Source organism: Schistocerca cancellata, chromosome 5 (assembly GCF_023864275.1).
Source record: "Schistocerca cancellata isolate TAMUIC-IGC-003103 chromosome 5, iqSchCanc2.1, whole genome shotgun sequence".
NCBI classification, from domain to species: Eukaryota; Metazoa; Arthropoda; class Insecta; order Orthoptera; family Acrididae; genus Schistocerca; species Schistocerca cancellata.
Window position 1 is genome coordinate 258,623,115 of NC_064630.1, and position 22,903 is coordinate 258,646,017.

Consider the following 22,903-nt stretch of genomic DNA (forward strand, 5'->3'; position numbering starts at 1 on the left):
TTTTTTTTATGTCTTGCCCTTTCTGGTTTTAAGAGCGCAATATTTCATATCACTTCCACTGGACAAAAGTCAGTCACACGTTTTGAGTGTGTCTCTTCAAGTGCAATATCTGATGCGAGTGTTCCTTCATAGCTGAGAAATTTAGACGTATTGTGTAAAAAACAAATGTCCCATATTGTTGCAAGTGATAGTACTTGTCAAAACTATTGCGTTTAACTAGCGGAAAGATCCATTATTGTTCTGTTACATCAGGCCTGTTCGCCGATTAGCTAATGCGAACTGTCTCGGGCTCACACCACGAGAATGAGCAACCGGTCGACTGACAGTGCGTAATTTTAGTACATGGGAAGAGGAAGGGAGGAATGAGTCGAAACAACGCAGCTACGCACGACAAACTGTTGTCAAGGAGTCTATTCTACGCCACTTGCGTTAGTTCTACGGAGATGTATCGCTTCATGTTGAGTAATTAATGTTTTCATGGCAAAATTATTTTCTAAGACTTTTGCGTTGATGACCTTTAATTGATGAAGCACAAGCGGCGGGCGCGACCGCTCTACTCGCCTACCTACGAGCGCGGATGATCGCCTACCGCTTCCTGAACCCTTCTCGATTGCGCTATTGACGACAAATTACTGAAAACATTAAGAACCTAAAACAACTAGAAATAACCATTCCGATCAACATAAAATGAAATGACATAATCGTTGTGTAAAATGAGAGACGTAATTGTCGTGTACTACTTCATATACAACGGTAAGGAGAGTTGAGCTACAAAGTGATACGGTGACTGTCGTCGTAGGAAAGCTGGAGAGGAGCAGAAATGATTAGCGAATGAGTTAACAAAATAAACATAAGATTTACGTAACTTGTATTTCTCCAAGCATACGAAGACTTATTACAAATAATGCAGCAAGAAATGATGTCCAACGAATACGGTAGCAACAAGGATGAGGCAGTTTGTACTACAGGACGAATGATCGTAGTCGGAGCCACGAGTAGGCGGCTTCTGCCTAGCGTCACGTAGCGTAGCAGCTCCAAGTGCGAGCTGGGCTGTGTGGCAGCCGCCGGCCAAGCTACACTACCGACCATTAAAATTGCTACACCACGAAGATTACGAGCTACAGAAGCGAAATTTAACCGACAGGAAGAAGATGCTGTGATATGCAAATGATTAGCTTTTCAGAGCATTCACACAAGGATGGCGCTGGTGGCGACACCTACAACGTGCTGACATGAGGAAAGTTTCCAACCGATTTCCCATACACAAACAGCAGTTGACCGGCGTTGCCAGGTGAAACGTGTTTGTGATGCCTCTTGTAAGGAGGAGAAATGCGTACTATCAAGTTTCCGACTTTGATAAAGGTCGGATTGTAGCCTATCGCGATTTCGGTTTATCGTATCGTGACATTGCTGCTCGCGTTGGTCGAGATCCAATGACTGTTAGCAGAATATGCAATCGGTGGGTTCAGGAGGGCAATACGGAACGCCGTGCTGGATCCCAACGGCCTCGTATCGCTAGCAGTCGAGATGGCAGGCATCTTATCCGCATGGTTGTAACGGATCGTGCAGCCACGTCTCGATCCCTGAGTCAACAGACGGGGACGTTTGCAAGACAACAACCATCTGCACGAACAGTTCGACGACGTTTGCAGCAGCTCGGAGTCCATGGCTGCGGTTACCCTTGACGCTGCATCACAGACAGGAGATCCTGCGTGGTGTACTCAACGACGAACCTCGGTGCACGATGGAAAACGTCATTTTTTCGTATGAATCCAGGTTCTGTTTACAGCAACATGATGGTCGCATCCGTGTTTGGTGACATCACGGTGACCGCACATTGGAAGCGCGTATTCGTCATCGCCATACTGGCGTATCACCCGGCGTGATGGTATGGGGTGCCATGGCTTACACGTCTCGGTCATCTCTTGTTCGCATTGGCGGCACTTTGAACTGTGGACGTTACTCTTCAGATGTGTTACGACCCGTGACTCTACCCTTCATTCGATCCCTGCGAAACCCTACATTTCAGCAGGATAATGTACGACCGCATGTTGCAGGTCCTTTACGGGCCTTTCTGGATACAGAAAATGTTCGACTGCTGCCCTGGCCACCACATTCTCCAGATCTCTCTCCAATTGAAAACGTCTGGTCAATGATGGCCGAGCAACTGGCTCGTCACAATACTCCAGTCACTACTCTTGATGAACTGTGGTATCGTGTTGATGCTGCATGGGCAGCTGTACCTGTACACGCCATCCAAGCTCTGTTTGACTCAATGCCCATGCGTATCTAGGCCGTTATTGTGGTCAGAAGTGGTTGTTCTGGGTACTGATTTCTCCGGATCTATGCACCCAAACTGCGTGTAAATGTAATCACATGTCATGTTCTAGTGTAATATATTTGTCCAATGAATACCCGTTTATCATCTGCATTTCTTCTTGGTGTAGCAGTTTTAATGTCCAGTGGTGTATATCGCCACAGCAGAGGGCGCTCGCGGTAAGGAGCCGCTGGAGAATGGCTCTGTGGATGCGGGATGCGCACCATTGGGCAGCCAGATCCCGTGCGACCGCCATCGGCGTCTAACGGAAACTTACTATTCCGTTGTCAAGCCTGACACGCCAGTAGGGTGGTCTCAATACATCATACCAAAATAGTAAAACAAGTAGCAACTGGAAAATCAAATGGCAGGCGGAGGTTAGATGGAAGAATCTTAAGGAAAAGTGATTTATCCAGGAATGAAGTAACTTAGAAATCGCTCCAAAGACTGATTACTCGTTAGTCTGAAACTATTATCTGACTGGGCTGTTAGAAGAGAGAGTGAGGACGTACAGTGAGCAGTGGTGCACTCCGTTGTGGAATCGTTTAGGTAATGCCAGAGCTCAATAACTCCAGTGGCAGCTGCTACAAAAGAGCCTCGGTGCATTAGGGAGACGATTGCTGTTGAGATTCTGAGACGGTATATCCCGCGAAGGGTCAGACAGAGTACACACATCAGAAGCAGTTTCGCGTAACCCCGGTTCCCAGAACTCCTGAAGATAGACGTTTACTGTGGATATTGTATCACAAACACAGCCCCTTTGACTGTTCAGAGATGTCACTAAAACCGCCCAAAGATGTAAACAACCATGCCTTTCGCGAAAGGCAAAGGTCCCGAGTTCGAGTCTCGGTCGGGCACACAGTTTTAATCTTCCAGGAAGTTTCATATCAGCGCACACTCCGCTGCAAAGTGAAAATCTCATTCTGGATACCTGGGATAGATTGCAAAAGGCTGTTTATGGACGACGTGACCCACCAATCACTGTGAGGGATGTACGCCGAATCGCCATTGAGGAGTGGGACAATTTGTACCAACAGTGCCTTGATGTACTTGTGGATAGTATGCAACAACGAATACAGGGGCGTGCATCAATGCAAGGGGACGTGGTACTGTGTATTAGAGGTACCAGTGTTTAGAGCAGTCTGGACTACCGCCTCTGAAGTTCTCGCTGTATGGCGGTACAACGTGCAATGTGAGGTTTTCATGAGAAATAAAAAGGGGGGGAAATGATGTTAATGTTGATCTCTGTTGATGTTTATGTTGATCTCTATTTTCTGTACAGGTTCCGGAACTCTCGGAACTTACATGAGGCAAAACTTTTTTTGATGTGTTTATTGCTTCTTCCCTCATGCGTCTAGCGGAAAGTCCATGTCGAAATAATCGGAGAAAGTCGAGCTCCTGTGGAAGTTTACCGACGTTAATACGTCCCTCTCGCCGTTCACGAATGGAACAGGAAAGAGGGGTTAATATAGTAGTACCAGAAATACCCTCCGCGAAACGCCGTAAAGCCGTTAACGAAATTTGACATATATTGGGATAGAAAAGCTGCGTGTGCCCATGTGAACTGCCGTCATCGTAGCGTGCTGGACAAGCCTTGATGTCTGAGATTTAAGATTGTATCAGCTGATGAACACCGCCAAATTGAGGAGTGTTGTAGTCATCGTTGAAGGACAGCAACACGTGAGCAACTAGGAGTCACCATCTCACAAAGAGGATCACACGCCACGTCGCTACACGGATATTTTGGTAAACTTTTCATTATAAGACATTGAAATTAGTATGGGCAAAGCGCGGGAGAACATCGCCTGATGTTGTTTGCCACGGTATGTTTCGGAAGACGCCAACAGCACGGTGAGAGTGCCTCGGAAAGCTTTCGAGGTGACTTGGGAACAAGGTACAGCTCAGGTCTCAAGTGCTGTCTTCATGTAGGGAATATAAGATACCGTTCGCTTTCGGAAAACTTATAGTGCTTTAAAATAATTTTTTGTCTATGCCTCGAGTCCCACGTTCTTTTCATGGGTGAGGGAGTGACACAAAAAAATTACTTACACTTTCTGCTCTTCTGTAGCTAGGTTTCAGGAAATATAAAAAAACGGTTTTATTCACAACACAGAAGCCACAGAAATATATATATTTGCTGTTTATTTTGCTTCGAGCATTAAAATCTACAATGATCCAAGCAAGCACTCTTCATATACTTTTGAGTAAGATTATCTCTGTTAATTCTCCTCTTAACATGACAGTGATTGTGCCGCTTGTAATGGCGGATAAGAATAAATGCCGGTGCTCGTTACAGTAGCGTCTAATTCATTGAGCTGATGGACGTGGAATAAATTTTCCTTCTTGCCATCTTCGTCTTCGTAAAGAGGGTGAAAACTGAACACCCGGAGAGTGATATAGATCGTTTCTCCACACATCGTCACAATGAGACCATGGAATGGATCCATTCAAAAGTAATCACCATACGCCCTTAGAAAGTTATCTCACTGGGAATCGAGTCGATCAATTGTTGTATCATGGAACGCGGTAGGCCGTTGACAGATCCGCAACCGCACCCAGTCGTCCAACTGAAACCAACGCCCACGGATGACTTTCTTCAGGTCGCCATAGATGTGAAAATGACACGGTGAAAGATCTGGTCTGTACGGAGGATGTTGCATTGTTCCGATCACCTCGCTGAAGCGTAACCTTCGTCCGATCGGCAGTGTGGGGGCGTGCGTAATTGTGCAGTAGGATGATTCCGTCCGACAGCATTCCTGGGCATTTTGCATTTATGGTGCGTCACAGTTTCTGCAAAGCGTCATCATAGCTCTAAGAACTCGACGAGCAGAGGGCCTCTGCATTCGAAGGAGGCCACATGACCTTACCGGAACTTGTGTGAACAGCTTTGGGTTTCTTCGGCGGGGGCGATGTGGGATATTTCCAGTGTTGGCTCTACCGTTAGCCTTCGGGATGTCTGGATGCTGCCGGACGGAATCATCCTGTTGCACGATAACGCCCATTCGCATACTGCCAATTGGAGGAAGGCAACGATTCAGCGGGAATAATACAACATCCTCCGTACTGCCCGAAACTTTCACCTGTGAGTTTCACGTCTTTGACGACCCGTAGAAAGGCATGAAGTGAACGTCGGTTTCAGTCGAAAGAGGTAGCGCGGGAGCGCGTGCGGTTCTGGATCAGTCAGCGGCCAACCATATCCTACGAAACAGGAACTGATCATCTCCCAGTGGGATAAATATCTTAAGGCGCGTGGTGATCACTTTTGAATGGAACGATTCCAATGTCCCATTGTGGCGAGTGTCTGTTTCCATTTGAATGTGCCTAATAATATGTGTGGGCGTGAATCTTGCTGAGCTAAAGACGAAAAAAAAAGAAAAAAAACCCTGAAATACTACAGAAGTATCTACGTAGGATGGAGGAGGATCCCAAAGAGGCCGGCCGGAGTGGCCGAGCGGTTCTAGGCGCTACAGTCTGGAACCGCGCGACCGCAACGGTCGCAGGTTCGAATCGTGCCTTGGGCATGGATGTGTGTGATGTCCTTAGGTTAGTTAGGTTTCAGTAGTTCTACGTTCTAGGGGACTGATGACCTCAGAAGTTAAGTCCCATAGTACTCAGAGCCATTTGAACCATTTGATCCCGAAAACAGCGGCCTTCGCTCCACAAAGGTGAACGATACGACGAAGTACTCCTGATCAATCAAACGTAAATGTTTGTTCCTCATAGTGCCCCGATCTGTACTTTAGCTTTCAACAGGCAATGCATCATCTTTCAGTGCCAAGTTATTGCCATAGTGGTTCGATTAACATTTTCAAGACATGAGGGTACTTGCCTTTCTCTTGGCGTCTCTTGATGCCGTTTACTAGTACTGAACGCAAATCGGATGCCCTCGAAAAGAACGTTCTCGTGTAGTAAATCGTCCAAACTAGGCTGTATGAATTGTGATTGGATGTTGGTGGTCTTCGAACAACTTAGCTAACCAAGGTATTCGGTGTCTGTCCGAAGTCCGTACACGTTGTCGTCAATGCAAAACGCAGCTTGCATTATGTATCTGATTCAGTTGCTTGTGTATACAGGGTGTTACAAAAAGGTACGGCCAAACTTTCAGGAAACATTCCTCACACACAAAGAAAGAAAATATGTTATGTGGACATGTGTCCGGAAACGCTTATTTTCCATGTTAGAGCTCATTTTATACTTCTCTTCAAATCACATTAATCATGGAATGGAAACACACAGCAACAGAACGTACCAGCGTGACTTCAAACACTTTGTTGCAGGAAATGTTCAAAATTTCCTCCGTTAGCGAGGATACATGCATCCATCCTCCGTCGCATGGAAGCGCTGATGCAGCCCTGGAGAATGGCGTATTGTATCACAGCCGTCCACAATACGAGCACGAAGAGTCTCTACATTTGGTACCGGGGTTGCGTAGACAAGAGCTTTCAAATCCCCCCATAAATGAAAGTTAAGAGGGTTGAGGTCAGGAGAGCGTGGAGGCCATGGAATTGGTCCGCCTCTACCAATCCATCGGTCACCGAATCTGTTGTTGAGAAGGCCGGCCGGGGTGGCCGAGCGGTTCTAGGCGCTACAGTCGGGAACCGCGCGACCGCTACGGTCGCAGGTTCGAATCCTGCCTCGGGCATGGATATGTGTGATGTCCTTAGGTTAGTTAGGTTTAAGTAGTTCTAAGTTCTAGGGGACTGATGACCTTAGAAGTTAAGTCCCATAGTGCTCAGAGCCATTTGTTGTTGAGAAGCGTACGAACACTTCGACTGAAATGTGCAGGAGCTCAATCGTGCATGAACCACATCGCGTATGAAATCATGATAACGTGCTTCATTGAGCGTAGGTGACTGACGAAACTAAAATGAGCTCTAACATGGAAATTAAGCGTTTCCAGACACATGTCCACATAACATATTTTCTTTATTTGTGTGTGAGGAATGTTTCCTGAAAGTTTGGCCGTACCTTTTTGTAACACCCTGTATACTTTCGGCGCCCTCTCAAGCAAAGTATTCGATTACATGTACCATTATGCCGAATCGCTGAATTGTAATTTACGGAATGAGATATTTTCGATAGTAGTTTCGTTTGCTGATAAGTGAACTGATTCTAAAAACAGGTTATTTAAACCATAACACAGTCCTTCGCGTTGAACAATGCACACGTTACTGTTCTTTCGTTGCTAACAAGTACCCAACGTAAATTCTGAGCTGTGCTCACTACTCTTCAAAATGCTCCAGTCGAGCTAGATAATATCAGTGATTGAACGTTTATAGTGTATTACCCATCTCTGCGCAGTACGAACGGCGGCCAATCAACCATTGTCATGCATTCTCGCTGTGTAATTGCTTTGTACGACGAGAAAATTGCTGTGCGTTTAGCGGTGAGCGATCAAACGTTACCAGAGCTGTACTAATGTGGTACTGCACTGGTGCGTGCCTACTATTTTTCTCAGAGTCTATTATTGTCTAATTCGCATCTGTAGCGATACGTAAAGTAATTCTGTTCACTGTCCCATTCGAATTTTGTGCTTTCAAACGAGTATCCTCCCGTATAATTGTCCGTCTTTCCTTTCTATATTCTTTATTAGTTTCTGTGCAATATTTCACTATAACGCTGGTTTTATTGAGCGTTTATATTTGACGTAATTGATTGATAGAATTTGTGATGTTGCTGTGCGTTTCTAAGGAACAGTAGCTACTTTGGAAAATGAAGTACAACTTCCAGACTGGAAAACAGAAAGTAGAGAAATATTTGCTTCCGGAAATAAATAGTGTGGCTTTTGCATAGCTCGACGCCGAGGAAAACAGTATGTTTTTGTAGCTTCTATCACGTTGGCGGGAGCCCTTTGATGCGGCGCAGTTTACAGCTTTATAAACACACAGCAAGAGAGGAAGTGGCATGTGGGGAGAATGGAGACCAGACAGTGTGTCTTTCTTTCCTTTGACAATCACACGGTATTCTCAGTAGAACGTTAACGACTTTTCTCCCGCCAGTGTGTGTGGACTCTTTGATGCGTTCACAACACAGATTTTTGTTTAACTCAAAGAGAATGGGAGGGAGACGTAAAAGGACGAGGATGCAACGTATTAAGTTCTTTGATTACTTTTCATGAACGGAATGCATACTACGCATTTGCTCAGCGACCGTCACGTATTTCGCCTATTACACACTGAGGGCCATTTAGAGATTTGTGGCGATTGTAGGCTGTCGTATTGATGAAGACACCAAAGAGGTCAAACATATTTGGGACCATTAGCGTCCCTAAATTTACTGGATAAAAGTATTTGTGATGCTCCCTTATTATTGTCATCTGTCTCTGGATACATATATGGGTGATGTTCCAGTGTAGCATGGTTCCCGACGAAATCTAGAAGGGAAAACAAGCTTGTCTTCAGATCCTATTACCGATGTTGGAGGCGTTTTTGAGCTCTTGTTAAGTTTGCTGTGGAAGTAAAAAAGTGTGTTATCTCTTAGTCTGTACGTTTGTGATACGAGGAGGATTGAAAGACAAAGTATTACGAAACTAAACAAAAAAAGTAATAATGCTGGAAAAAACACTAACCTAAGTGAAGACAGTCTGTTCAAGTGTGTGGTTCCGCAAGATACTAGAGACGTTGGTACTCAAGCTTGTCCTACTCTTTGATAGCTGCTTCAAAATGGTTCAAATGTCTCTGAGCCCTAAGGGACTTAACATCTATCGTCATCAGTCCCCTAGAACTTAGATCTACTTAAACCTAACTAACCTAAGGACATCACACAACACCCAGCCATCATGAGGCAGTGAAAATCCCTGACACCGCCGGGAATCGAACCCGGGAACCCGGGCGTGTGAAGCGAAGACGCTACCGCACGACCACGAGCTGCGGACTTGATAGCTGCCCTCCCGAGTTTATTGCTGAAGATTACTATGGTGACTCACTACAGTTTCCACTGGTCCCAAACGTGCTCAGCGGATATCGTTAACCATTCCATTCTCGCTTCTCGGGCGAGGAGTGCTTTCGCGGTTCACCATTTTGAAAGAAGATGCGGTTTGCATGGCACATGACAGATGGTACCTACTTTTTCTCAAATGTCTTTGTTCTATCTGCAACCGGTTTCCGTAGCAGTAGAATAGTGAGAACAAGAAGATGCACCGACTACCAACGTCAGGTCTGCATTAGCGGCGAGTGAGCCAGGGGAGGGGGACGGAAGGGTGGAGGGGGACGGAAGGGTGGAGGGGAGTAGGAGCTCTTGGTCTGTGTCTATTTCCTTACATTGCTTGACACAAATAGGAAGCATCCACTGGAGAGACCGAGATAGATGGATAGATAGAGAGATAGATAGATAGATGGAGAGAGAGAGAGAGAGAGAGAGAGAGAGAGAGAGAGAGAGAGAGAGAGAGAGTTTTTGTTCAGGGATCATCCGGTCTGCCAGTCATGAGGTCTGAGCAGGCATGGTGAAGCCTTCGTGTGTGGGGATACACAAAGTGACTGACGCGTGGTGCGGCCAGGTTGACAGTGTGTATTTCATGACTGAATGATTTTTAACAATTTAATTATATTTGGTGAGTTATGTTGATGGTATTCCTTGCGCAACTGGAATAAATTAAAAGCGATCGATTTATTAATTCTTTTACAAGATCTGCATCTTCCCAAACAGGAGAGAATGCTGAGCAAGAGAGATCCAAACCCTGCAAATTAAATTTTATAACTAAACAATATATCCATTGCTGTGTAACTGAATTTCCTCAAGTGACAGCCCTCCTCTCCAGCACAAATCCACCAATTTTCATTCAGGTGTGCAGTGTGCGGGGGGGGGGGGGGTAGGAGTGGAGGGCTGGGGGGGATTTCCCAGAGTGGACAAGTTAATTAGTTATTGATATAATTAATTAGTCAATCAAATTGATAGAGTGGAAGGGGCTGTTCGAATAACTCAGGCATGTACCTGAATCAGGGAGAGGAGGGGCAGGTTGGAGATTTCCAGAGGGGGGCCGGAGGGATAAAGGGAATGTCTAGAAAGGGCGAATTATCCCCAGAGGGCCATAAGTCATACCTCAGTGGGTCATAATCCACTTAGTAGAACAGTAGGTTAAGGGGAGGGATGGGGTCATAAATCAATCAGATGTCACAATTTAATTAATTTACATATTTATTTGATGTCTGTAGTGGTGTAGAACAATATGTTAAGGATCTGTCAATGAAAAGAGGACAGTTGGTTAAAGGTTTACATGGAGCAGAACAACAGTTACTTTCCTTAATGTTCGTTTGTCCATGATGTAGGCAACGCACTGTAACAAAATGTTCCAGGACCGTCAGTGTCGTACTACTGATGATCAAAAACCCAGGAGACGGGCTATGGGCGATGTCATGCTGTTAGCAAAGGCACTCTCGTCGGTCTTCTGCTGCCATAGCCCATTATTGCCTAAGTTCGCCGCACTGTCCTAACGGATACGTTCGTCGTACGCCCCACATTAGTTGCTGCGGTTATTTAACGCAGTGATGCTTGTTTGTCAGTGCTGACAGCTCTACACAAACGCCGCTGCTCTCGGCCGTTAAGTGAGGCCGTCGGCCACTGCGTTGTCTGTGGCGAGAAGTAACACCTGAAACGTGTGTTCTGGACTCACTCTTGAAACCGCGGACCGCAGAATATTGTGTTCCCAAACGATCACCGAAATGGGTTGTCTCATATGTCTTGCTCCAACTACCATTCCGTGTCGAAAGTATTTTAATCCCGCCGTGCTGCCAAAACCACGGCGGAAACGTCACATGAACAGAGATTGAAAATACCACTTCAGTTGTAAGATTCTTTTTATATTTAAGTAGTTAAAACACAACAAGTTTAGGCCTTTTCTACGCCCATCATCAGGTGTTACAATGAAAATTAAGAAGAGACGGGAGCTAATAATAGGTTTTACACACAGTAGGACACACAAAAAGTAAGAAATAAGTTCGGTATTACATTTTAGAAAACAGCGATCGGGCTAGGTGTGATAAAATCTAAGTCAATCGCGAAGTGACACCAGATAATACTACGGGCGACTGCCTGGGTAAAGAAATATTCAGTCAACACCAAGACACTTACACTTTGTGGTGTAACTCCGAGCGCTACGATGGACGACTACAGGACGCGGTCATCACCAGCGAGCGCCGAACACAGATTAGCGTACACTAAGGGGAAAGCAAAAGTGATAATCCGGAGTTCAAAAGCACTACCATCTGTTGGCGGGAAATAGAATGCGTGGCCAACCAGCCCGGCCGTCACAACCTGAATTAGTGATTTACCTTCAGAATGAAAAGAAGCCATTACATAGAAAGTTATGTGAGTAACTTAAAAGTGCATTATGAGTGATAAAGGATTATATTGAACACAGGGCAGTGCAGAAGTGTAGTAAAACTAACTGGAATCCGGTGACCCGGTGACATAAAGTTTATACGACGACGTGAAATAACGTGCCATAGGCAAGGGTTAAAAAAACATGCGCATGTGCCATTCCTATAAAAAAAAACAATCTCGCTACAGGACAAAATGTAAGGTCGCATCACCTTACAGTCCGCAAGGTCAAAAAACTAGTATACCAATTGATAGCTGGTGGCAATAGTACTAAAGGGACACATTAAATGGTTCAAATGGCTCTGAGCACTATGGGACTCAACTTCTGAGGTCATCAGTCCCCTAGACTTAGAACTACTTAAACCTAACTAACCTAAGGACATCACACACATCCATGCCCGAGGCAGGATTCGAACCTGCGACCGTAGTGGTCTCGCGGTTCCAGACTGCAGCGCCTAGAACCGCACGGCCAGGACACATTAAAAGTAGGATCAATTTAAAACCAATTAACTAAAAGCCGGCGACTTCAGAGTCTTATATAGTAGTAGACATGAGACAAAACTTACATCTGGAAAGACAAATTTTAATTTATTGAGGACACAGATAATGACGCACAATAGTGCGCCGTAGTCATAGGATAAAAAAATTAAAAATATACAAACTTCTGTTAAAAGAGGACATTTTACTGCCATTTACGATAAACTGGGTGGAACTGACAGTCCTCACTATAGTAACTAACCCTAACTAAGCGCTACCAAAACAATGCCGAAAATACTGACCCATTTAAGAATTATACATGTGTGACGTACAATAATCAGAAACTAGGAGATGAGGCTGTGCGCTGTTTCATAAAATGAAAGTTATTCAGCAGGATTGCATACTTCAGCGAAGTTTGTTGATTCCAAATTCCCGACGGATCACGATTAATGCTACGGATAATTTCTATGTTTCCACAATATTTAAAACAGGGCCCTTACGTTGAATGTGTGGAATGATTATGATCCTTCAGATGATTAGTGAAGGCAGATCTAGAATTGCTAAGGCCCTGATGTTCTCTGAAGCGTATACTAAAGGAACTGCCAGTTTGGTCTATGTAGGCGGAAGGACACTCACTACAATATTTACGATAGACACCCGATTGCGTGTAGCGATTGTCTTCTATGGTTTTGTGGTGCTTCAGTAGGTGTCCGACCTTATAGATGGGTATAGAGGGTGGGTGTAATCCCCTCTTTTCTAAGCCAATTGCTGATTGTATCGGAATAACACTGAGTATGGCATCCAGCAGAATATATTTATAGAGTTATCATTACTAGCAGATGATAGGGTAGGCCGTTACCGATTGTGAGAAGCGATTTTCTATTGCATTTGCTGGTGAAGAACATCGACAACGTTTGGCTGGTAACCATTAACATGTGCTACAAATTTAACCAGATCCAACCCACGCTGGTAGTTTTGTTATGAGAGAGGAACTCTAGCCGCGCGGTAAAGCATTGCACGAAAAGCAGCCATCTTTTGCTGCTTTGGATGAACTGAAGAGCAATGAGTAATAGAACTGGTCGTGGTTGGTTTCCTAAATATATTAAAGTGAACTTTACAGTGTTCTACATAATTTACAAATCCAAAAATGTGAGTGTAAAGTCAGAGTGTTATTCTGTCGTACACTGAGTCATGGGGCACATTGTGTTAACTTCACGTTGAAAAAGTTGTAGCAGGGCGTCGGTCCCGTTATACAAAAATATGATGCCATCGACGCATCTTTTGTAACAAACTATGTGATTAAAAGTATCCGGACACGCTCAAAACATACGTTTTTCATATTAGGTGCATTGTGCTGCCATCTACTGCCAGGTACTCCATATCGGCTACCTCAGTAGTCATTAGACACCGTGAGAGAGCAGAATGGGGCGCTCTGCGGAACTCACGGACTTCGAACGTGGTCAGGTGATTGGGTGTCATACAACTGTTCGCGAGATTTCCACACTCCTAAACACTGTCCACTGCTTCCGATGTGATAGTGGAGTGGAAACTTGAAGGAACACGTACAGTACAAAAGCGCACAGGCAGACATCGTCTGTTGACTGACAGAGACCGCCGATAGTTGAAGAGGATCGTAATGTGTAACATCTATCCAGACCATCACACAGGAATTCCAAACTGCATCAGGATCCACTGCAAGTGCTATGACAGTTAGGCAGGAGGTGTGAAAAACTGGATTTCATGGTCGAGCCGCTGCTCATAAGCCACACATTGCACCGGGAAATGCCAAACGACGCCTCGCATGGTGTAGCGAGCGTAAACATTGGACGATTGAATAGTGCAAAAAACGTTGTGTGAAGTGACGAATCACGGTACACAATGTGCTGATCCGATGGCAGAATGTGGGTATGGCGAATGCCCGATGAACGTCATCTGCCAGCGTTTGTAGTGCCAACAGTAAAACTCGGAGGCGGTGGTGTTACTGTGTGGACTTGTTTTTCATAGAGGTGCTTGCACCCCTTGTTGTTTTGCGTTGCACTATCTCAGCACAGGCCTACATTAATGTTTTAAGCACCTTCTTGCTTCCCATTGTTGAAGAGCAATTCGGGGATGGCGATTGCATCTTTCAACACGATCGTGCCACCTGTTCATAATGCACGGCCTGCGGCGGAGTGGTTACACGACAGTAACATCCTTGTAATGGGCTGGCCTGCACAGAGTCCTGACATTCCCACAGAACACCTTTGGGACGTTTTGGAACGCCGACTTCATGTGAGGCCTCACCGACCCACATCGATACCTCTCCTCAGTGCAGCACTCCGTGAAGGATGGGCTGCCATTCTCCAAGAAACCTTCCAGCACCTGAAGTAATTTTCAGCTAGGTGTCCGGATACTTTTGATCACATAGTGTACTACTCTTTGGAGGTGGTGTGAGTGAGTCTCTTGACATGAAAACTAGTAACATTATCCTTCAGACAATCACTGAGATAGACAATATGCACAGGTGAGTCATAAAAAATAAAATGGCTCAGTTCCTTAGAATATTTAAAGTGAGCTACATAGGCTTTCTTATATAAATCATTTTTTTTAAATATAGACGTCTAATTTCTTCAATAATAGTTTTCATGAGCTGATGAATGTAACATGGCGAGCTACCAGTAATTCTATTGAATAGTCTTCTGGTAAAATTGGGAGTCATATTAAATGATAAACACGTCAGACATAGTCTCTCTCGTGTGACTCACCTGAGGAAAAATGACAGCTCAGCCAATGCACTGCCCTTTTATACCCTGGGTACACGATACCGCCGGTATCTGTATATTTGCATGTCGCTATCTCATGAGTTTCGTCACGTCAGTGGATTTTCAGTAAAGTCACAGTGCATGCAGGGTCCAAGCTTGAAGTGACTCTCGTTTTGTTGCGTAGAGGTGACATTTCTGTACACTCTATTGCGAAATATAGTACCTTTCATGAAATGTGTGAAAGATATCATAAAGCTGAAAAACAGAAAAAAATGTACCGGCAATATCATAAACAGGAGTGTATGCAACACGTTGCGAGAGCATCACATTTGTTGAAGTAGTTTATAATCTGCGCCCTAGGATGAGATGTCGGTGTTAGTTTCTTCTGAATCTGCTGAAACGTCGAACACTTAGAATTGTTCATTAAGGGGTAGCACTTTTTGGCCGTTATTCCTTATGTGGAACGAGTTGCTTCTCTGTCTTGGCAATGTTACCTTCTCCGGTCGGTATCGAGATACTCGTACACGCCTATAGCCAGATGACTTTTCGCCAGATGTTTGGATATACTTACTGTGGGAAACTATGTCATTCTGGATGTTGTAAAGCTGCAGTTATTTATGGCAAATGGTACGGAACCAGCATGTGGATGAACTACGTTGTATTCATATCGGGTCTCCAGCCGGAACATATCGACATCAGAACTCAATATTTCGGCGGTCCATCTGGCCGCCATCTACAGGTGAGTAGGCCATCGCACTGTCTCGCCGGAACTGAAATCAAATACGCCGCGGCGGCTCCCTTGTATGCCGGCCGTGCGTCCACCGCGCGTGTGCGGACATAACTGCCCCTTTAGCGACAGTTGTAATAGCACACCGGTGGTGAAAGCTCGCGGAAACGATAAATCGATATCAAACACTACTGACAGTTTTTGAAGACCGAGACAAGGACCTCTGTTTCTTAATGTCAAACTGAACAGGATTCCAACTCTTACTTAAAGGATACCTCTTACCTCTGTTTATAATATTGTTAGATAGCCGGATGAACTACGTGTTTGGTCGTGCTTAAAGACTGATACCCGTGTACATATTTTATTATTGTGTCTTCAAGTTAATGTTGCCAGTATTTCCTTAAACAGTTGCTAATGGTTTCTCGTTTATCTTGACATACTGACAATACTTCTTATGTGATATTGGTTGACTGGTTCGTCTATAGAGAACCGTTCAGTGTAACTGGACACTTATGGACATGCCAGTGCTTTTTGTTCAAATAATAACTTTTCAAATGTCATAAAGCAAATGCCTTTTGGAATGTTTTAGAAAGGAATTCATTGTGGTTACCTTAATGATTTCATGAATTTTTCTCCTGTGTACCTATGCATATCGTAAGAGTCGCAGAAGTCAAAATGTCAGAGTGCGCATACTTGTTGCCGTTTACTGTTGATATGCTCTACTTTTTGAGTGTCTTCTTTAACGAATACCTCATTCTGTTAATTTCTTCCGATTGTTTATCTCGTTTTGCCGTTTTGTAGAATTAAGTTTGGAGATATTAAGAATATTGCAATTTTGTGGTACACACACATTTGAGGAGAGATTAAAAAGAAGTTACAGTGACAATTCAGAATTTGTGTTCTAAATTTATGTAACATTTACGTCTGTTGTCACTGGAAACGAAAAGTATTTGTTCTCTTCAAATGCTTAAGATTATACGTGACTGTGACAACTAAAATTCAAGAAAGGTTATGTCTCGTGTTTTCATAGTGAATTAGCTTCGTACAATGATTTCAAGTGAAAGTAAAAAATCCTGCTTCTTCTGCGGAAAACCGAACATTGTTTCAGAGCGTAATCCGCGTTGTGAGTTTTTATCGCTCATGTCCTTTCGAGATACTTCAAAAAAGTAAAAACGAAAGTTGAAGGAATTTCTTAATTATATTTTTTCAGTATCAAAACTGCACCATCAAGAAAGACTGTTTATGTTTACTTATTGTACGGTATGAACACGATAAAATCATGCCCAGCTGACCAATATGACTCAAACACACATTACGCAGGCAAAATAATTTAACACTTGTAAAAGTATTTTACTTTTTATTTTGAAAGACCTTTTCATTTTCATGATAATGTACATTGCATACATCTGTACGCCTAGCTATTGTTTCAAGATTTCTTTCAGTTCCTTTTAGTGATTTGGAGAATGACTTGTAACATTTGCATTAATTTTCCGCTACGAGTACCAAAAAAGTTCCATTTGGAAAATAGTCCCTCGTATTGCAGACGGAATATACTAACGTCTGATATTTTTTTCGGAATTGTATTAATATTATCTGAAAATTTTGCATATTTACATCGCATTAATTTGGTAATGTGACCGTGACGTGCCTACTTTCGTGTTGAGCACTGTAGTATATATCGCCATTATTTTATAAAGAAAGGCACCCACGGTATTTTCCATTTGGTGTTCAGTATCACCACGATAACTAATTATCTATATGACAAATGGCACAAATTAATTTTTGACATGAGGAGTGACTAATTCTAGGCTCTCATTTTCAGAGTTAATTTAAAGATATGCTCTTCGGCGACAAAACTCATGGGGTAGCGATATCCACACATGGAGAAGGCGGTACTATCACGTACACAAGGTAAAAAATTGCAATGCATTCGCGGAGCTGTCATTTGTAGTTAGGTGATTAATATGAGAGTCATCCGACGTCATTATGGCCACACGACGGGAATTAACAGACTTTGAACACGGAATGGTAGTTGAAGGTAGACGCATGCGACATTCCATTTCGGAAATCGTTAGGGAGTTCAATATTCCAAGATCCACAATGTCAAGAGTGTGTCGAGAATAACAAATTTCAAGCATTACCTCTCACCACGGACAACGTAGTGGTCGATGGGTTTCTATTAACGACCGAGAGCAGCGGCGTGTGTGTAGAGTTCTCAGTGCTAACAGACAAGCAACACTTGCGCGAAATCAATGTGGGAAGTACGACGAACGTATCCGTTAGAACAATGCGGCGAAATCTGGCGTTAATGGGTTATGGTAGCAAATTACCGACGCAAGTGCCTTAGCTAATTGCGCGACATTGACTGCAGCACTTCTCCTGGGCTTGTGACCCTAGACGACTGGAAAACCGTGGCCTGGTCAGATGAGTCCCCACTTCAGTTGGTAAATGTCCATGCCCCACCATAAAAATAATAAGAAAGATCACAGAAAAGATGTGGATAAATTTTGGGAGCCTTTAAATAAAAATCACATCAGAAATTTAATTGGTGACTTTAATGCCCATTCAGGAAGGGGAAAGAGATACAGAGAGGTAATAGGAAAATGGCCAGCACAAAGAACACCTGGAATGGCGTGAGACTGCTGGAATTCTGCGGAAACCGTGCCATGATCTCAAAGTCAACATACTTCAAGATGAGAGGGAATAAGCTCAAGGCTTGGAAACATCCTGACCGGAAAAAAGCGGAATGGCAAATGGATCATGTCTATAAGGATAAAAATTACTACAGTGAAATCTATAATGTTACAGCTCTGACAGGGAAAGATGCTGGAACAGCTCATTACATGATAAAAATAAAAGTTAAATTCAACCAACTGACAAAAAAAATTCCACCCCCATAGAAAGAGAACCTACAACCCTCATCAACTGATGAGTAACAAGGAATACAAAGAACAAACAATGAATGTAAAAATAATAGAAGATGTAGAGGAAATAGTTCCCCAGTTGAAACAAACAATTGAACAGGTAGCCCCAATAAATCCAAGGGTAAAACACCAATGATAGATCGATGAGCGTGATAACACAGTGATAGATAGACACCAAGGCTGGGTAAGGTATCAGAGTCATAAAACAGAAGAGTCACATTCGGAACCCAATGAACAAAGGAAGATAATCCAAAAAATAGTAAAAAAGGTGAAATGCCAATATCAAAATGATATACTTCTAATGATACAAACAAATAGCGGGAAAACGAACTTAAGGGATTACTACAAAATATTTAGCAGGCAACTACAAAGTTATGGCCCTCCAACATTAATGCTAAAGATGGCCATAGCAGAAGAAAAATACAGAAACGTTAGCAGAAACATTTCAAATTACTAAATGACGATGAATCTTCAAAACTACTTCAGACAAACGCAGATTCTCCTATGTAAATGTAAATGTCGTGTGACTAGGGCCTCCTGTCGGGTAGACCGTTCGCTGGGTGCAAGTCTTTCGATTTGACGCCACTTCGGTGACTTGCATGTCGATGGGGATGAAATGATGATGATTCGGACAATTCAACACCCAGTCCCTGAGCGGAGAAAATCTCCGACCCAGCCGGGAATCGAACTCGGGCCCTTAGGATTGACATTCTGTCGCACTGACCACTCAGCTACCGGGGGCGGACACTCTCCTATTAAAACATCAGCAGAAAATGTAAACCCATCCTCGATCAACGAAGTCTGTAAAGCTTTCAAAGAGCTCAAACGGTTCAAATGGCTCTGAGCACTATGGGACTCAACTACTGTGGTCATAAGTCCCCTAGAACTTAGAACTACTTAAACCTAACTAACCTAAGGACATCACACACAACCATGCCCGAGGCAGGATTCGAACCTGCGACCGTAGCGGTCGTGCGGTTCCAGACTGTAGCGCCTTAAACCGCTCGGCCACTCCGGCCGGCTCAAAGAGCTCAAAAAACTAAAAAAGGATGTGCAGAAGATCGAACTTTCGCTTATCTTTGGAAGTATGCAGCAGAACTAGTGAAGATGACATTATGCAAGTGCATAGTGAAAATCTGGAATAAAGAAGAGGTACCAGAATATTGGACTGAAGCTCTATCCATCTATTACACAAAAAAGGAGACAAATCAATTCCAGACAACTCTAGAGGAATTTCCATTTTGGGTACCACGTCAAAAATTTCTGTACACCACTTGTAAAGCTCAACTTGAACTGAAACTAGGAGAATACCAAGGAAAGATTAGACCTTGGAGAAGCTTTCTGGAACAGCTAATCGCATTGAAGTAGCTAGTGATCTACTACAAAAGAAGACAAAAAACAAGAAGCCGTATCGTTCGTAGACTTAAAATAGTTTGTGATTGTATCCACACATCTTCAGTAATGATGATACTAAGGAATTTGGCTCTCCATCCCAAATTAATAAAAATTGTAAACTTAACTCTAACAAACACCAAATCCGAAGTAAAGTTGGGAGGTGAAATATCTGAGCCATTAACGATTAAAATGGGGTAAGACAGGGAGATGGTTTGTCACCATTATTTTTCGAATGTACTGTGGAATACGTTATGAGGCAATGGTACAAAGAAGAAGCTTGAAGACATAAGAACTGGAGCCAAGCAAAATCAAATAAACTTAAATTGCTTAGGATTCGCAGATAGCGCACTAGCTAGTAACATTCAGGAAGACAGAAATCAAATCACAAACCTACAAAATATGGCACAAAAGATAGAACTACAAATATCATTCGAAAAGACAGTGATAATGGAAGCAGATCCACATAACAATAAATAATAGAAAAATAAATATAGTAAAGCAGTTTAAATATCTTTTATCGCTCGATCTAAGGGTTTGTATCCTTTTTTGTGTTGCATCTGGCCTTTGGCCTACGGTTTTAGATTGTGGTTTTTAGTGTGTTACTTGGTGGTTGGCTTTTCTTTTTTTGTTTTCATGGTCGGCCAGCCACTGTCACAGGCTGTGTGCTTTTAATTCCTTTTGTCTGGTCTTAGTCTGTGTCTTTCTGGTTCTGTGCCGTCCCTTGTCATCTCAATTGCTTGTTTCTTTATGGCCGTGCAACAAGAGACCGATGGCCTTTGCAGTCCGGTCCCTTCAGCCCCCATAAACCAACCAACCAAACAAACTCTCTTCAAAGTCACCCGGAAAAACAGAGTCGACAAAGTCCTAAATGCAGCGAGATGAATAGCTAGAACAGGTACACATAAGAAATATAAAAAGTACAGTGACGGAAAGTACCAAATGAAGTGATGTACAGCGAACTTCAGCCCATTACAGAAAAAGCATATCTTTTTTTGTCACATTATGAGGACGCCAGAAACCAGATTACAGAGAATAATAATGGACACACTTTGGAATGTAAAGCAACAAGTAAGATGGCTAAAGGAAATCAGGGAATATGAAAGAGCTAGAATTAACAGTGTAAGTTTTGCAAAACGAAACAGAAAATATAAAGGAACTGAAAAAAGATAAAAATAAGATTTAAACCGAAAATAGAAAAACGACAAATAAAAAAACGGTATTTACAGATGAGGAACGACAAGAAATATCAGAAAGAATGGAAAGATACTGAGCAATTCGGAAAGAAAACGTATTGCAACAGATGACCAGAAAATGATTGGCTAAAGTGGTCCAGTGAGGCCTTAAAACCAGAAGAAAAAGAAGAAGAATAAGAAGAAGACAGAAAAAACCATCCCCCTCCTAAGTATAGAACTGAAAAAAAATGTAGACACACACACACACACACACACACACACACACACACACACACACACGCATATACATGCGCGTACTGGTGATGCTGGAAACACTAATAAAAACAAATGACTCTAGACACAGAAAATGGCAGTTTCAGTGCTAATGTTTCAAAAACAGTGACCACAAGGAAAACTGCAAGCTGTAAACCAGTTTTCTACATGAGAGAAAGTTTCTTGATTTACAAATAATTTATTAGACGCAGATCTGTGAGTACCTTTCCATTTAATTATAAAATTTTGCGTGAAGTGGTTTAAATCTATAACAAATATATGAAAACGGAAAAGTCATATATTTCACTACACCCACTCAATATGCCTTGTGAAAAAGAAGGAACACTTTCGGGTGCATAAGTAAATATTAATGTACAGCATGAAAAATGCGATTTTCTTGTAAACTATTACTATTCATTTACAGCTGCTCCAAAAATGGCCACCACAAGAAACTTGTCAGTATATTGTCATTAACTAAATAATCGTGTGTTCGAGCAGTAGGATACTAAGCTCACTTTTCGTGACGTTTTCTCCTTAACACAACTTATTTCCTCCAGGAGGCTCATAAGTTCGTAAACCAGAGCCGCACGCGAAAAACTAATTTGCCGCTACGTCAGTTTTACGCGGCTGTCTTCCCGTAGACAGGGAGACACAACTGTTTTGTTGGATCTGTTCTTATTGAGCCACGTTTTACCGTTTTCAGTATTATAAAGCTGGTTCATCTTAAATGCAATCGCTTTCTGTAGTATATTTATTTTACCGTACAGATGAACGAGTTACGCGATCCGCCTACTCGGTGATGCATATGTTAAGGATAACTTCAGTGTTGTCTCAAAGATATGTCCTTTTTTGTTTTCCACACTTTCTTTTCATATTGATTGTAATTTACTGGAATAGAGAACTATTGTTTAATTTTTTACTGTCTCAGAGCGTTCTGGTGCAATAAACACATTAATTATAATTATGTTCTGGACGTTTCCACATAGTTTGTTGCTTTATTTTGCTGCAATTTTTTCAAAGCATTTTGCTCAAACTTACCATATGGTTTGTTTGCTTGCACATATTTCTGAATGAAGAGACTCCGAAGGGTTGCACTTCCGTCACGTTGAATGATTCTCTTCAGACGTCGTTGGTCCCATTCTTGCAGACCTTTCTCCGGCCGCAGCGATGTCTGAGATTTGATGTTTTCACAGAGTCCTGATATTCGCCGGCCGATGTGGCCGAGCGGTTCTAGGCGCTTCAGTCTGGACTGCTACGGTCGCAGGTTCGAATCCTGCCTCGGGTATGGATATGTGTGATGTCCTTACGTTAGTTAGGTTCAAGTAGTTCTAAGTTCTAGGGGACTGATGACCTCAGCAGTTAAGTCACATAGTGCTCAGAGCAATTTTTTTTTCTTTTTTTCTTTTGAGATGTTAATAAATCTCCCAGAATTTTGAACTAACCTCAAGATTTGCGAAATATATCTTCCTTTATCGGAAACGTATTTGTCAGTAGTGCTTGTACTACAGAAACTCAGTCCCTGTCATGTAAGTGCAAGTAAAATTGCATTCTCAATTCATTTC

At 42.9% G+C, this 22,903-nt stretch overlaps 1 protein-coding gene across 1 annotated transcript in view; it reads left to right on the forward strand.

Moving 5' to 3' along the window:
- The window catches only part of LOC126187926 (glycosyltransferase 25 family member), an 861,577-nt gene that overhangs the window by 567,024 nt on the left and 271,650 nt on the right, over positions 1-22,903 (forward strand). The window lies entirely within an intron of this gene.